The sequence below is a fragment of the Vombatus ursinus genome, unplaced genomic scaffold (genome assembly GCF_900497805.2).
Source record: "Vombatus ursinus unplaced genomic scaffold, bare-nosed wombat genome assembly UNPS02014791.1, whole genome shotgun sequence".
Taxonomy (NCBI): Eukaryota; Metazoa; Chordata; class Mammalia; order Diprotodontia; family Vombatidae; genus Vombatus; species Vombatus ursinus.
In genome coordinates, this window is record NW_020954569.1 from 61,383,759 (window position 1) to 61,397,395 (window position 13,637).

Consider the following 13,637-nt stretch of genomic DNA (forward strand, 5'->3'; position numbering starts at 1 on the left):
TATCTATCTATCTATCTATCTATCTATCTATCTATCTATCTATCTATCTATCTACCTATCTATCTATCTACCTATCCACCTACCTACCTACCTACTCACTAAGAGCTTGGAAAGTTGAGTGGAGAGAGGAATTTTACGGATTGTGATAATCATAGAAAGTTTCATAAAGGAGGGAGAACTTACTTAATCTGGGCCTTAAAGTAAGGGTGGAACTCAGGTAGGAAGAAAAGAGTCAGGGAAACATCTTGAATCTTAGTACAACACTGGGTATACAAGGCCACTGATTGAAGCATCCCAGTTTTGGACTACAGTTGCTTAATAATTCAGAGGTTTCTTTGTCAGTTACTTAAAAGTCTGCCAGACCCCTTTAAATTTTATGGGACAAGCACATAGCTGGAAGTAGGGTAGCTAACAGGTTAGGCGAGAAAATAAACATGCAAAAAAAGGATTTGGGCATACTAAAGGGGTAAGTGTTATCTAAGAAGATTTCACTTAATAGGAGAAAAGGTAAATACTCACACTTGAATTTTTAAAAATCAACTCCCACATCTATAGGATGACAGATGAATGGCCACTCTTGGAAACCTAGAGGTTTTAGCAGACAGCAGATAGCAAGACCAACATGGGTAAACAGTATTGGTGACCAAAATGGAACCTAAAAAAACAATGTGGTCTTAGACTGCAGTGACAGAGGGGAGTGATGAGGGAGGTGGTAGTGTTATTGGACACTGTCTTGGTGAGATCGTATCATCAAACTGTGCTCAGTTCTGGGCACCACTTCTTGGTAAAGACATTAAAAAAAGTGAAGGGCATCCAGAGGAGGCTGACCAAGATGGTGAGTAGTCTCTAGGTTATGCCATGGGAGGACTAGCTGAAGGCACTCAGAATATTTAGCCTGGAGAAACTTAGGGAGGTCAGTCATAGATGTTTTGAGTATTTGAATGGCTGCCATATGGAAGAGGTATTCAATATGTTTTTTCTTGGACCTATGAGACATAACTAAGAGCAATGGGTAGAAGTTGTAGAAAGGCTGATTTAGGTTTAATATAAAGAAAATCTTCAAAAATACATAGGATTACAAAGGAAATCAGTTTCAGACAATACAGTTGTCAAACTATTTATTTTAAAAAGTGCTTAAATCCCAAGTTAAGAATCTATCAACTCAGACAATTCAAAAAGGAATGGATTGTCTTGGTAGACCCCAAAGGGACAGCCTCCCCATTATTGGAGGTCTTCAAGTAGATAATTGATGTCAAGGGTATTGTAGGGGGCATCCCTATTCCTGTATGGCTTAGGCCAGATGGACTCTGAGTTCCCTCCCAGCATCAACATTTGGTAATTCTGTAAGGCAGCTTTTTGTCCATTGCACTTCTTTCTCTATTTTAAAGTTTATTTTCATTGTGAGCTTAACAACCAACAACTACAAATATTGCAATAAACAAGGATGAAGAAGAAAGTATTGTATAAGAGATGGAACTTCTGTTATATACAGTTCATTTTAAAAGATGTATACTATATATATTATTTAACAAGGTAATAAAATTCCTATTTGTATCCTCTTCTATTCTGAATTTTGTTTTCTTCTGAGCATTTCAAAAGCATTTTATCAGTGCTCTTTTTTGCACCCACCCCTCCAAATAGCTTTTCTTTGTAACATGGAATATACAAATATATGTACATATGCACATATATCTATTCACATCTATGTATAGCCAAACAAAATAAATTAGCACATTAGCCATGTCAGTGAGTTCATGTCTCATTTTGCACCTCTAGTCCATCACCTCTCTTCAAAGAGGCGGGAGGCATGCTTCATTATCAGTCTTCTGAAGTTATTATTGCTCACTGCTTTGATCAGGTTCCAGAGGTGTTCAAAGTTGTTTTCCTTCATGTTATTTTTGGCCATCTTAGAAATTGTTCATCTGCTTCTTTTTTCATTCTGTATCAATTCTAATAATTGTTGTACTTTTCTCCGAAATCTTTATATTCATATTTCTAATAATGCAATGATATTCCATCCCATTCATATCCTACAATACACTGTTGTTCTCCTGCCATTTATTTCTTCAAGGCATCCTTTTCAGCTCTAGTGTATTATATAGACCAATACAAATATGATACCCACAAAAGAGGGTTCCTAAAGCTTTGGTAATTAAATTGAACATATTCCAAATTTCACTGGGGATTTGAGGAACTGTGAATTTACTAAGAGGAAACCTGCCAAAATGCTGGAAAATTAAAATCCAGTCTCAATCTCCTTACTTTTTAAATGATGGAAGCCAGTATCTTGGGACAATGATTGGGGATCCTCCCAAATGAACAAATGCCAAGTAAGTTTACTAAATGCATTTCCTGGCATGCAGAGTCATAGTCCAACCATTTGTACAGAAGCTGGATGTCCCTTCCTGGGCCATTTTTCCCCCATTTTCTTTAGTACACTGATCATTACTAGCTACAGTGAAAGATAAGAAATCTTATGTAAAGAAGAATACCTTACAAAGGAAAGGGCAGGAATGACCTTTCCTGATTTCTTGTAGTATAACCTAGACCTAAGTTAGTGATAATAGTGATTCATATTTTTTTTATATGACAAGTAATGTGGGGCAGGGGAAAGTTATCTAGATCTAAATAAAATCTGAGTTCAAATCCCATCTTTGGCTATTACTACTCTTGTGATCTGGAAAATCACAATATTTCCATATTAGCTGTGTTGTAAAAGAACACATAAAATGATGAGATTGGACTAGATGCATTGCAATTATAAATTTATATTCTGAGGACCCAGGAACTGAAGATTTGAAAATTATTTCCTTTTCAATAACTGAATATTTGTTGAATGAATAACCCCATAAGTATGGCTATTATTTAGTCATTTTATGGGGATGGAAACTATAAGTGTGATTTTATTGGTTTGAGGGACTCCCAGATATAGAAACTCCCTCTGCTGATACAGGTCAGCACTTCTCTGCAGTGCATAGTCTTGGGGAGTTTCCTAGAGTACAGGGAGGTTATGTGACTTGCCCAGACTCACCCAGCCAATATGTCAAGGGCAGGATTTGAACTCAGAATTTACTGGCTCCAAGGGTAACTCTGCCCACTCTGCCAAGATGCCTCTCATTTATTTTGCAGGTGAGGAACACAAAGCTCAGCGATATAAAATGACTTGCCTACCATTACAAATCTAGGAAGTATCAGAAATGGGCCTCAATAACATGTGGGGAGTGGGAGTGAGGGTAGGAATAAAAAACTGTCTTTATGGGGAGCCTGACCTTTTACAACTGATTTTAATGCTAACCACTAACATTTGCATGGTAAATTTTTGTTTTTCAAAGTGCTTTCCTGTTTGTTTTCTCATTCAAAACTCTCAAAGACTAGCGTGGCAGAAATTTCTTTCTTTTATTTTTCCATTTTAAAAATGAAGAAATTCGATCACAGAGAGATAAATGATTTGCCTTCATTTGTACATTTGGAGTAGCAAAAGAGGACTAGAACCCAGGTCATTTGACTCCTAGCTGTACTTGTACTCCTAATCTTATTTCTAGCCACCTTCATTGAATCAGGCAGTCAATAAAGTGCCTCTTATGGGCCAGGCACTGTGCCAAGTACTAGGGCTGTAAAGAAAGGCAAAAGACAATTCCTGCTCTCAAGGATCTCACAGTCTAATGGAGTAGACAACGTGCAAACAACTATGTACAAGAAAGCTATAGACAGGATCCAACTTGGAAATAATCAGATTAGGAAAGGTTTCTTGTAGAAGGTAAGATTTTAGCTGGAACTTGAAGGAAGCTAGTGATGTTAGGAGGTAAGACATAAGGAGGGAGAGAATTCCAGGCATGTGGGACAGCCAGTGAAAATGCCCAGAGTTGGGAGTGTCTTGAGTGTGTTGTTTTAAGAACAAGGTTTCTCTTGTCCCTGAATCTGTGTGTGTGCGTGCGTGTGTGTGTGTGTGTGTGTGTGTGAGAGTGTGTGTGTGTTACCAACTCCCCAAACATATTAATGTTGAACCTAATTGGCTTTTAGCCCTTTGCAGCTCCTGAGTTCAAGACATCTGCCAGCCTCAGCCTCCCTGGCAACAGGGCTTAGCAGTCCTGGGCCACTCACACCCTGGTGGTCATTTCTCACTGTTGGAAAGAGGTTCCTTACATATGCCTCCTGGTAACTTTTATCTACTTGTATTAGTTATTTACACACACACACACACACACACACACACACACATATCCTTCTACATGACAATGCTTTAAATGTTTAAAGACAATGATTGCCTAAAAACATAGATAATAATACTACAGAATCTATCTTACACTGCTGTTGTAGAGATAAATGAAATAATGTACATAAAAGGCTTTGTAAACTATAAAACATTATATAAGTGTTAGCTATTATGGTAATTATCATGTCTCCCCTGTTTTTCCTTCCACATGCTTAAATACCCCAATTTCCCAACCATTCCTCATAGGACATGATTTTAAGACCATAGGCAATTCATTTTCTCATGCAAAGGTTGTCAAAATTATTTTTAATTTTGCATTTTATTTTTCCCAATTACATGTAAAAACAATTTTTCAACATTTGTTTTAAAAACTGAGTTTCAAATTCTCTCCTTCCTTACCTCTCTCATTAAGAAGGCAAACAATTTGATATAGGATAAATATGTGTAATCATGCAAAACATTTTCATATTAGTTGTGTTGTAAAAGAACACATAAATCAATATAAAAATCCAAGAAAAATAAAGAAAGTTTAAAAAAGTATACTCTATCACTTCTTTCTCTGGAGATAGCATTTTTCATCATAAGTCCTTCAAAGTTGTCTTGGATCATTGTATTACTGAGAATAGCTAAGTCATTCACAATCGATCATCTTATAATATTGCTGTTACTGTGTACAGTGTTCTCCTGGTTCTACTCACTTCACTTTGTATCACTTCACATAAGTCTTTTCAGGTTTTTCTGAGAGTATCTAGCTCATTTCTTATAGTACTTTTATATAGTACTTATAATGTGAGTATTCCATCACAAACATATACTACCACTTGTTCAGCCACTCCCCAATTGATGGGCATCCCCTCAATTTCTAATTCTTTGCTGGTTGTCAAAATTCTTCAAGTGTGGTGCACAAAACTATAGCAAATCCTCTTAATAGGGTCTGATCAGGGCATGAGATGGAGGTGGGGATGTCTCCCGTATTCTAGACACTATGCTTCTATTAATCCAGCTCAGGATCACATTAGCTGTTTTCATGATGTTAGCACAGCTTGTGGTCTTTTGATTACATCAAACTGCTCCCATAAGAGGCAACTAGCTGGTACAGAGAATAGAGAATGCTGGGCCTAAAGTTAGGGAGATCTGAGTTCAAATCCAGCCTCAGACACTTACTAGCTTCGAGACCCTGGGAAAGTCATTTAACCTCTGCTTGCCTCAGTTTCCTCAACTGTAAAATAGGCTTAGTAACAGCACCTATGTTGAAGGGTTAGGTGAAGGTCAAATGATTAAAAAAAATGCTTAGCACAATGCCTGGCACAAAGTAAACACTATATACTCATTCTCTTCCTCCTTCTCTCTCATTTCCTAGAGATCCCTGAGTAAATATTCTGGGTCTGAGGTATAGGATACTGTGTCAGGTTCTGGGAGTGCAGAAAGGTACATAATATATTCCTGGTCTTTATGACACTAAGTGCAGTATGGGATGCAATTCAATTCAACAAAGATTTATTGGTACCTTCTGCTTTGTACATGGTAGTTGTTAGGTGATGGAACACCATAAGAAAAATGTGTGTGTGTGTGTGTGTGTGTGTGTGTGTGTGTGTGTGTGTTTGTGATCAAACTTGTGAATGCATTCCAACGTGTACTTTACCTTAGTGGTTGGACTGGAGTCCTGCTGGTCTTTGATACTGACTTTGACCCTGGGAAATCACTCACCCTCTCAGTGCTTTTAGGCAACTCTTTAAGACTACAGGTTGCACAGAAGGTGCTGACCTGTATTGATAGTGAGAGTTTACTCATCTGGGAGTTCCCCCTTTAATGAAATTACTGGTCTAGTCCCTATCCCTCTATACATAAATAGGTTTTGCTTTCAGAAAGTTCATAATCTAATGGACAGCTAGGTGGTAAAATGCAACAGTGCTGGACATGGAGACAAGAAGACCTAAGTTCAAATGTTAACTTGTTTCATGATCCTGGACAAGTCACTTATCCTCTCTGTGCTTCAGTGTCTTCATTTGTAAATTGGGGATAATAATAGCACCTATCACCCATGGTTGTGAGGACCATATGGGGTGTGTGTGTGTGTGCGTGTGTGTGTGTGTGTGTGTGTGTGTGCTTTTTTCAAATTAGAGCTGGTACACACAAAGTCCTCTTTGTTGAGGAGGGTGTAGCTTGAATTAGACCATGGTGGGAGGGGAATCAACATCACAATCACAGGGGAGAGGCAGTGCTTTGCAAACCTTAGAACACTGTAAAAATAATAACAGCACTTACATAGAATTTAAAGGTTTACAATATTTTATAACTGCTATCTCATTTGATCCTACAGCAACCCAGGGAGATAAGTGGTATTATTATCACTGTTTTGTAGTAGAAGAAACTGAGGTTAAGTGACTTGCCCAAGGTCAGAGGCCAAATTTGAACTCCCATTTTCCTGACTTCAGGTCCTATACTCTACCTACTGGACCCCTACCTGCCTCCAAATAAATGATAGCTATCATTATTGTAATTTTGATGTTGTTGCTGTTAATGAGTATAAAGTCTGAGGCAGGATTTGAACTCAGGTCCTCCTGACTCCAAGGCTGGAGCTCTATCCACTGTGCCACCTAGCTGCCCCACAAACTACAAATTCTTGGAAATCTACTGTATAGGTGGTAAGGAACCACACAATGTGAAAGCTGGAAGGAATAAGTCTGATATAAATGCAAAGGAGAGATTCCATTTGAAGCCAGAGAAGATTGCAATGGAAGACACAGCATTGGATTTGGGCTATGAAGTTGAAATGAATGGTTTTCAAACAATTCAGAGAAGATAAAGACATGAAAAAGGAAAATAACAAAATGTGGTATCATTGCCAAACCCGTGATCCAAGCAATAACCGCCGTGGGAGCACAGGGGTTCAGATAATTTGTCAGTGAAGGTTTCAAGGAGGAGGTATGACTTACTCTGGCCTTGAAAGATGGGTAAAACCCAAATAAGCACATTCTGCTTTTTTCTCTAGCTGCCTCTGCTTACCCCCTTCTACCCTGGAGTTCCAGATATAGGGGCTATAAGGTGCTGCTATTTTAAAAGACTATGCTTGCTACGTCACTGATATAAAGGCAAGTATCTAAATCTGAGACACTTTAGTAAGTGGCCCACTAGGGGGAGAAGGGCTCCAAAGAAATTCAGCAATCCAGGAAGCTAGAGTTTCACTGAGATTTGAATACAAGCCCTTGTTCTGCCAGTATTTGTATACTCCTAAACAAAATGAGATTTCATTTTCCAGTAATCCTCCAGGAAAACTTTGAAAAAAATCCAAGGAATATGACTATATAGATATATATGATGGAAAGTAGGAAATTAAGAAAAAAATTAAAGAAGCATCATGAAGTGAAAATAACATTGAATTGAGTCAGCAGATGTCTCCAATTCACTGTGTGAACTGAAATCAGTCACTTTGCCTCGCTCTGAGCTAGTTTCTTCATCTTGGAAATGAGGGATTTGGACTAATTCATAGGTCGTAATGCAAGAAAGGACCTTAGAGACCATCTCATCCAGTTCCTTTGTTTTGAAGAAACTGAGGCCTACAGAGGCCTTTGACATAGTCACAGAGGCACCAAGTGGCAGTAGAACTTGGGGTCTCTGACTTCAGAATCCTTGCATTCTTTCCCCCTCCATCATGATCTGACCTGTTTCTATGGTTCCTTCCAACTTTCACATTGTGTGGTTCCTTACCTCCCTTATCTGCTCTACAGTAGATTTCCAAGAATTTGTAGTTTGTGGGGCAGCTAGGTGGCACAGTGGATAGAGCTCCAGCCTTGGAGTCAGGAGGACCTGAGTTCAAATCCAGCCTCAAATCAAACACTTGACACTTACCAGCTGTGTGACCTTGGGCAAGTCACTTAACCCCGATTGCCTCACCAAAAAGAAATTAAAAAAAAAGAATATGTAGTTCGTCACAGCCACAGAGTTGGGACAATGGTAAAGCCACTGATACTTCCTAAATTGTCATCTTGTGTAAGTCAACCTCTCTGGGCCTCTCTTTCCTCATGTTTAAATGAAGGAGCTGCACTTGATGACCTCATGATTGCCTTCCACCTCTACACCTACGGTCCAATAAGGGAGTTCAGAGGCCATCTGGTCCAACCCATAACTGAACAAAAAACTCCACATTTTACCTGATAGTCACCCAGTTTAAGATTTTAAAATAAGAACTATTTACATTGTTTGCAGTAAAATCCCTCATAGACTAGGTCCTCTTTAAGATCTCTCCTAGCTCTGGCAGATTTGGGGCCTGTCAGAGACTTTACTTTCTAAGTAGGGTGTATTTTCATGCCACAGCTGACTTAATAATAAATAGTACAATGTCTTCTTGGTTTACTAGAGAGGCAACTTGTTTCAAATACAAAGAATTTTGGTTTTAGAATCATGGGCCCAAGGTCTGCTCCATACTGACTGTGAACCTCTCAGTTTCTTTATCTATGAAGTGGGTACACCAATACTTGGGTACACAGATTCCAGATCCTAATTTTTAAAAAGAAAATTAAGCACTTGCTTAACACTAGTAAGAATATATCAGTGTGAAGACAGGCTTAAGACCTGCTGAAACAGAGGTCAGTTTGGCTGTTGTAAAAGAAGAAAAGGAAAGATTGCTTGTGTGGCCTTTACTAAGACCTGTGGTTTATAGTGAGGTGAGCTCTGCTCCGGGGGAGAAAGTACCACCTAGAGGAACACAGCAGGAAGTGAGGGGAGAAGGAGCATATGATTCAGTTCCTCTTAGCCCTTCAGGTCACTAACATGGAAAGGCGGTTTGGGAGTGAAGGAAGACAGCTGGAGTATATACTAAGCAACATTCTTTCCTTCAGGTAATCAGTTATATAACAGCTCTGAAAAATTTTTAGGTACCCTCCAAACTTCTATGCCATCACCTTTTCCATTTCTTTCAGAAGCCGCCTTAAGTTCTTCAAATAAATATGTTCACAAATAAAGCTCTTCATAAATAAAATTTTCATAAAGATAAGTTCACAAAGGGGGCTGTCTTAATGTTTATTATACTGTCAAATAATATCTTAGGGATATTAGGTCCCGAGGGGACATGATCGGTCATCCTGTTCATGCCCTGCCCCCAACCAATATCCAGAGAAGTCTGTAAGTCATGCCAAACCTAAGAGTCTATTAATGTGTCCTTTTTGAGGTCGTTCAGAAAACGGACTTTTGCTGCCCAAATACAAATATTCAAATCAATTTTTCAAAATGACACTACATTTTGGATGAACTAAGGCGATTTCAAGCTATTCATTTCCACCACCGCTGAATACAAAATTACTCGTGAACATACATTTCTAATTAATATTGCAATAGTCTAACCCCCTCCCTTCCTCCAACTCTACCAACAGAAGGAATTAATCGAGATCATAAATAATGAGAAATTGCAAATGAGTATCTCAATGCATCCATGTATTTTTAAAATAAACCCCTGAAAGTGAAATTTAATTACCAGGTAAAAAAAAAAATGCAACCAATTTTATAGCCTATCACATTTTGTCTCTCCCTTTTCCCTCTCTCTCCTCTCCCCCCTCCCAACAGTGCTTCTGTTGTGTCAGGTAGTGGCAGTGTTGAGCGCAGTAACCCAGCTCTGAGCACTGCCGTCCCTGGGCCTGATCATTCCCATTTTGACTACTGCAGGACTCCGAGAAAAACAGACACAGAAGAAGGGGGGGGGGGGGGGGGGGGGGGGGGGGGGGGGGGGGGGGCGGAGGACAGAGGGGAACGCGAAAGGAAGGCAGAGCTTACAGATCTGATTTAACAAACTGTTCTTTCTCTCCCCCTTTGAACAACCCCCCCCCTCCCCCCCCCAATTCATCATTTAGGAAGGGGAAAAAAAAACCCGGGGATTTTTTTCCCCATTTAGTCTCATCTATGAAAGGGAAGGAAGCTAAAGGGGAGCGGTTTGCTAAGTAGTACGCTCCAACGTTTCACTCCAAGAGCAAACCCAGGGCTTGGAACAGCACGCTTGATTTTTCTGTAGCCTCCTCTCCAATTCTCTCCCCTCTACCCCCACCCCTTTGCTCACTCCCACCCCCCCCTTTCCCTAAAGCTCCAGGACTTAGAAGAGGCTAAGGAGCAAGAGAAGGAGCGGGCGACAGGCACACACGCGCACACACAAACACACACAGACTGAGAGAGGGAGAGAGGAGGAGGGAGGGAAGGGGGGAGAGAGAGAGAGAGAGAAGAGAGCGAGAGGAGAGAGAGAGAGAAGAGAGCGAGAGGAGAGAGGCAAAGGGGGGGTGGGGGTGGGGGTGGGGGGAGGTGGATCGGTGAGCAATGGAGCAACAGCGGCAGCGGCAGCAGCAGCACTAGCAATCGCCGGCGAGGGAGAGAGAGGAGAGAGAGCAGAGGAGGGGAGAGGAGAGGAGAGGAGAGGAGAGAAAAGCTTCGGCGCTGATTAAACTGCAGAGATCAGCAAAACCTCTTTCGCTCTCTGTGCACCGCCTTCCGCAAGCCAAAAAAAGGGGGAAGAACATTTTTTTTTCAAGAAAATCAAATCAATTCTACCATTAAGGAAAAATATTGCATTGATCAGAGAGACTGGAATATTTTTTTTTAAATGGGCTCCTGCTAAAATTAGCCCAGACTGCTGTGTGTGTGTAAGTGTGTGTGGTGAGTGTGTGTGAATTTGATTACTCCAGGACTCCTCAAGCTCCGGAGACGCCATTTTCCCCCTTGATATCTCTCTCTATAAATCTATCGAGCGGAGCTGGGCAGCGTCGGGAAGCCGCCGCGGCGCTGGGCTGCGGGGCTCGGGGGCTCCGGGGGCTCCGCGCTCGCCGCCGCCGCCGCCGCCGCCGCCGCCGCCTCTATGCGCTTTCTGCCCCCCTCCTCCTGCGCCCCCCGTGCGTGTGTAGCCCGCCCGCGGCTCCCTGTTTGACAGATGGTTATCGCGATGGAGTTGCCGCAACAGCACCTTTGGGGGCTCGGGCGAGCGATTGAAACCGGGATCTAAAAGCCGAGAGACAGAGAGACAGAGAGGAGGAAGATCGAGCCGAGGCGACAGCCCCCCTCCCGCGACGCGCTGGCCTTTGGGATATGGGTTAGTAAATACCATCGACCTTGAAAAACAAAAAAACAAAAAACAAAACAAAACAAAACAAAAAAGCAAAACCCTCGGAGCGGGGAGAGGAATCCTGAAACCATCGCTCGGGATTCCAGGGGTGTTCGCCTGAGAAGTGATTTGCCTGAAAAGGATGTGAATAAGGAGTAGGATTATTATTATTTTTTTTCCAGCATGCAAAAGTTAATGTCGCCTCGGTGGTGGTGGTGGGGGGGGGTGTTGCCGTTGCACTAGGTTAGGGGCGGCGGTGGACAGCGGGATCTGGTCTTGGCCAGGAGGGTTGGGGTGGGGGACGCGATTCTTGCGGGATCTTGGGGGTGGGGAGCAGTGCTGGGCTCCATTGGAGTGGCTCGGTGGCGGTGGAAGGGTCAGGCTTGGCGGGTTGGGAGCTTTTTGAGTTTTGCATAATCTGGTTTCTCTCCCGCCCCCCCCTCCTTTTTTTCCACCCAACCTCGGTCGTGCTGCCTGCTGATGGTGGCTGGCGGGTTTGGTGTGGGTTGGGGTGAACTCAGAAGAAGGGGGGGAGGGAGCTCAGAAGGGGGTAGGAAGGAGGTAGGATTTTTTTCCCCTTTTTCTCCCCCCCCTTTGTAACTTGCAGGTTAAGTGGAGCTAGCGAGCTACATTGTAACCTAGTTGTTTTTTTGGGGGGGGCCGTGTGTGTGTAATATATGAGAATCTAACGTGTCTTTAATAGAAAGAAGAATCAGGGAAGATGTGGTCCAGTTCTCTAAGGTTGGTGTGTGGTTGTGTATGTGTATTAGTGTCTTTCTCTTCAAATCCCATTGAGTGGATTTACGTTTGTTTCTCCCTTTTTTTCATTTCCTTTGACACTGAAAGGACAGGCATTCCCTAAAAACAGCAATTTGCTATAATAAACTCTGGGTTTGTGCCTGTGAGGAGATAGAGAGCAAGAGAGAATGCTCCGAAATTAATGGCAGAATTATCCCTTCTGTGATTTTCATAAGGAAACAACTGACCAAGAGAAACCTCCCTCTCATTTAAAAAAATGTATATATTTAGATACCTCTGCTGTTTGGCTAAAATAATCTTTTAGATGCTTCCTATAGACATGAGTTCGTTAAACTGGTCATGCAGATATTTTAAAGAATGATGATAACGGTGATGATGGTTTTTGGGTTGTGTCTATGGTGGGGAGAAGGATTGTTTAGAAATCTCTGTTCCATGCAATGTTGGTTCTTTAAATGAAGTTACTGCTGAAATGCTGCTTTCCAAAAAACAAACCCACCAAAAAACCAAACCAAACCACTGGAACCCTCCCCTCCCCCCAGCTCCATAGTCGGATTCGAAGTGGAAATATTTTCATTGGAGATCTTAAAGTTTGCTTGATCCGTAGTAGAAGATGTGTCTTGCTTACGGTACCTTAGCCTATTGCCTCCGGGGTTTTTCCTATTGCCCCCTGATGTAGCGTTTATTCTTTACATGTGTCTCTGTGTGATTCCGAGTGTGCATGATATCTGTCTAAAAAGGCAGTTGAGAGAAAGATTTCCGATTCGTTTCCGCTTCAAATAAACTCTACTGATAATCTCATGGTTGACGTCTAATGCTAAAAGGGCAATTTGTGTGTCTTCTTATCCCTAGAGAAACTCTCCCCAAAAGAGCAATTTATTCTTAGGTGGATAGTAATCCTCCGCCCTCCCCCCCCCAGCTCTCATGCCTTTTTTTCCCCCCGAAAGTTCTGGGGTGGGAAATCCAGAGTCTGTAGGAAATGTCAAAATTGTCCCCTAGCCTTCCCAAGCTTTCCCTTCCCTTCCCCTTCTTCCCTGTTTTCTCCCTCTCATTTTTCTGTGGGTTTATGCTAAGGTAGTTCTGAAAAGGAAGTTTCCAGGAAACAACTTGTCAGTTTTAGGCTCACCCATCCCCATTCTTTTCTCAGGTTTTCTGTCAAACAGTTAAATTTGATCTGAGGAGACCCTCCTCCTCCTCTTTATTTGAAATGTACAAGTGTGGGATGTGACAGAAGGTTGATGGAAAGTTATATCTGAGAAACTGGTACTCCATTATGGATGGAGAGGGCAGAGTCCACTTTGCCTCTTGGAGTTAGAGGTTTGGCACCAGATGGAGAAGGGTAACTAAAGGGTGAATGAAGGATGAGGGTGTGTGGCTGAGGGGAGGGGACCTGGGTCAGTAGCACTTTAGAAATGTAGCTGGTGCTTTTATAAGTCCCTGGTCTATTTCTCCCTTTCTCCCCCTCCTTTCCTCCATTTCTCTGACCCTTAAATTCCCAGAGAGGTGAAACACATCTTTCTTATATAGACAGCTTGGGATACTTTGAAGAGAGAGAGAGAGAGAGAGAGAGAGAGAGAGAGAGAGAGAGAGAGA

At 41.8% G+C, this 13,637-nt stretch overlaps 1 protein-coding gene across 2 annotated transcripts in view; it reads left to right on the top strand.

The window, feature by feature from the left end:
- The first annotated feature begins 11,073 nt into the window (after positions 1-11,073).
- SETBP1 (SET binding protein 1) overlaps positions 11,074-13,637 on the top strand; it is a 480,012-nt gene continuing 477,448 nt past the window's right edge. Inside the window, exon 1 of one of the 2 annotated variants that reach the window (XM_027868892.1) lies at positions 11,074-11,276. The gene's annotated coding sequence lies outside the window, so the exon portion shown is untranslated. Of the gene's footprint in view, positions 11,277-11,860; positions 12,030-13,637 lie in introns of those variants that run through there. The other variant, XM_027868893.1, reaches the window with a different exon arrangement.